General features: G+C 48.4%; 1 long non-coding RNA gene across 1 annotated transcript; it reads right to left on the reverse strand.

The window, feature by feature from the left end:
• Positions 1 to 751: 751 nt before the first annotated feature.
• LOC136791792 (uncharacterized) lies at positions 752 to 3,225 on the reverse strand. The gene is made up of 3 exons (XR_010834521.1): positions 3,173 to 3,225; positions 2,984 to 3,043; positions 752 to 2,881 (listed from the first exon to the last, which is right to left on the reverse strand). It is a non-coding gene; the product is annotated as an uncharacterized lncRNA (long non-coding RNA).
• Positions 3,226 to 3,694: the final 469 nt, after the last annotated feature.

A 3,694-nucleotide genomic window follows, 5' to 3' on the forward strand; every position in this document is an offset into this window, starting at 1 on the left:
ATGGGCGTACCTGTCTCTACTTGGAAACGCATCAGTCCATAGACTCTTAACCACCTAAAGAAACCTGCAACTCACTGAAGGAGAAACAAAGCACTTACCCCAAAGTGCATCCCAGGCAGAATGAGCTCTCTGATGGGATGCCTGTGACTCAATGACCACCAGGCCCTCCCTGGAACCCAAGGCCAATCACCTGGGAAAGGGGAGGGGCAAAGCACAAGTAGAAAGAGGAGAAGCAGCAGCTGTGGTTTATTTTTTTTTGCTTCAGCTTTGAATATTGAAAGCTTTTCTCCTCTACAACTCCTTTCTCAGGAACCAAACAGCATTCCAGTGACCTGCTTTGCTCCTATTCTAAAGAATATCACAGCCCACCTTGCCTGTGGCACCTGATAAGCAGAAGAGAAGGCAACCACAGCAATAAAAGCCACAGCACCCTCAGGACAGTTACTCTCATCCCCTCCTTTACCTCAGCTGCTTACCTACCCCACGTGGCAGATGCTTCCACCCGTTCTCTGAAGCCACCTAGAGCACCTCTAAAAGAGAAACTGGAATTTTACTCTATTTGATGTAGTAAAGTAAGTGCAGCAACAACCGCACCCCAAAAATAACAGCTACCTCTGTTCACCACTCACCAGAGTCACTCCAGAGGTAGCTCGGGTCGTGACGTCCTGTACTGCACACTGCGTTTCAGCCTGAACAAAGGAAAACACAGTCAGAAGACAAACATTCAGCTGACAGCATTAGCACCCATCCCTCAACAACAGAAGTCACCCCATATTTAATATTTTCATTTCAAAACAGCAGTCCACTTGCCTCTGTACCTGCAAGTTAGATCCAAGCTCGAAAGGAACGGCCACCACCACCCATGCCACCTGGGAACACAGAAGGACAAAATGACCACTGTGCTTGCAAGCAACCACCTGCCACACTGCTCCTCTGTCCCAAACAGCCTCACCTCAGACCCTCAGAGGGAAACACCCGAATGTCTTCCCTTCGCTTCAGATAAGGGATCACCAGGCTGATAGAACTCCCACCTTCCCTCACTGCTCCGTGACACGGGGATTTCCCTGTCCAAGACTGCATGAAGCCCCTGCAGAGACAAGAGAAAAGCACACCCTGAGGCACCTCACAGCCACAGCGTACCTGCTGCAATACCTCTCTCTTCCCAGATCCTTTACTTCAGCTGCTCACCAGCTCGAACTGAGATCCTTCGCTCACAGCGCCGCGGCAAACTCTGCCCGGGCCACACAACACACACTGCACAAGCTACGTTGTTTAAGACACACGAGCTGGAATGTTCCTGCCCAACAATCAGTGGCATCGCACAGGAAGGATGCCAAACGCTCCTAGAAACCAAACCTACCAGTCCTGAACAGCTCCCCTGCCAGACAATTCCCCACCTCCTCCTGCCAACCACGCTCAGCGCACACACTATTTGGCTCTCCAAAGAAAAAAAAAAAAGTAATACCATACACACACAAAAAAAACAACTGAGCACCACAAATGCCAAAAAGCCATGCACACACAGCAGCCCCAGCAGGGCTAATCACAGACTTACCCTTTACAGATGAAAAAGGTAACTCTGATACGACCCTGCTCAGTCTCTTGGTAGTACTGCACCTACGTGGTCAAGCCTCTTGCAGTGTGTAATCAAGCTCTTTTTAGTCCTCTGGAGAGTTACACAAGTGGCTTCATACGTCTAGAGATTCAAATATAACCCAAAAACACAAGTGGATCCCACCATCCCAAAAACAAGTGAGCCAGCAACCTCTGCTAAATATCCCTCTAGTAAGTGATTTCCAAGCACTTAAAATCTAGAAATCCATAGACTCCAACCTGCCCAAAGAACCCTGCAACTGACTGAAGGAAAAACAAAGCACTTACCCCAAAGAGCAGCCCAGGCACAATGAACTCCCTAATGGCATACCTGGGGCTCATATACCATTTGGCCCCGCCCAGCACCCAAACCCAATCACCTGGGAAAGGGGAGGGGCAAAGCACAAGAAAGTAGAAAGAGAGCAGGAGCAACAGCTGTGGTGGTTTGTTTCTTCTTTCTGTTTACTGTGCTGTTTTTTTTTTAAATCTGGTTTAGCTCAATAGCATGCAGACTGCAGACAAGAGAACTGGGGTGTTTCTAGAAGCAACAATACCCATGCTTTTGCTGCAGCTTTGAATATTGAAAGGACAATACGACCAAGCAACTGAAATTTTTTCTGCTGGAATTAGCTCAAACCTTTCTTTACAAAGAAAGAAAAATCTGGGAGCATTACAGATCACACGCCAAAACAAAAAAAAAAAACAACAATTCCATGTAATAACATCACTCGCAGGAAAAATCACGTACTTGAGTAGGCTATCTGTAAACCAAAAGGCTATGCTGATGGGTCAAAACACACTACAGGACAATGGAGCCTGGCCCTCTGCTGCACCAGCTTAAAACTCATCCCTACACTCACCAAGGTGCAACCCCAGCCCAAAGACAGACACACCATTTCAGCCTCAACACAGTTTTGGGAACTGCTGGAAAGCAGGCTTCATCCTCAGCGAGGCGTGCTCAGGCTCCACGGGATGGGGCTTCAGGCACCTCTTCACCTACTGAAGACGACCACCATCATCAGGAGCTGCAACGCCAGACCACCTTTTTCCTCTGCAACACCTTTCTCAGGAACCAAACAGCATTCCAGTGACCTGCTTTGCTCCTATTCTAAAGACTATCACAGCCCACCTTGCCTGTGGCACCTGATAAGCAGAACAGAAAGCAACCACAGCAATAAAAGCCACTGCACCCTCAGGACAGTTACTCTCATCCCCTCCTTTACCTCAGCCGCTTACCGACCCCACGTGGCAGATGCTTCCACCCGTTCTCTGAAGCCACCTAGAGCACCTCCAAAAGAGAAACTGGAATTTTACTCTATTTGAGATAGTTAAAAAAACTGCAGCGACAACCGCACCCCAAAAATAACAGCTACCTCTGTTCATCACTCACCAGAGTCACTCCAGAGGTAGCTCGGGTCGTGACGTCCTGTACTGCACACTGTGTTTCAGCCTGAACAAAGGAAAACACAGTCAGAAGACAAACATTCAGCTGACAGCATTAGCACCCATCCCTCAACAACAGAAGTGACCCCATATTTAATGTTTTCATTTCAAAACAACAGTCCACTTGCCTCTGTACCTGCAAGTTAGATCCAAGCTCGAAAGGAACGGCCACCATCACCCATGCCACCTGGTAACACAGAAGGACAAAACGACCACTGTGCTTGCAAGCAACCACCTGCCACACTGCTCCTCTGTCCCAAACAGCCTCACCTCAGACCCTCAGAAGGAAACACCTGAACATCTTCCCCTGTGGTGGTTTTACAGGGGTAGGCGACCGAGCTCCACCAAAACCGCTCTCTCCCTCTCCCTCCTCAGAGAAGGACAGGGAGAAAATACAAGGAAAAAGGGCTCAAGGATTGAGATAAGGATGAGGAGATTACACAGTAAATATCGTGATAAGCAAAACACACTCAGCATAGAAAGATAGAAAGATTTATTGCTTATTACTACACAATGTAGAGAAATGAGAAACAAACGAAAGCAACCAAAAGCACCTTCCCCCCCAACCACCCTCTTCCACCTTCTCCCCCCCAGCGGTGCAGGTGATCGGTGTTTATGGTCAGTCTATAGCGCTTCTTTGCCGCCACTCCTCCTCGGA

The sequence above is a fragment of the Anser cygnoides genome, chromosome 12, assembly GCF_040182565.1.
Source record: "Anser cygnoides isolate HZ-2024a breed goose chromosome 12, Taihu_goose_T2T_genome, whole genome shotgun sequence".
Taxonomy (NCBI): Eukaryota; Metazoa; Chordata; class Aves; order Anseriformes; family Anatidae; genus Anser; species Anser cygnoides.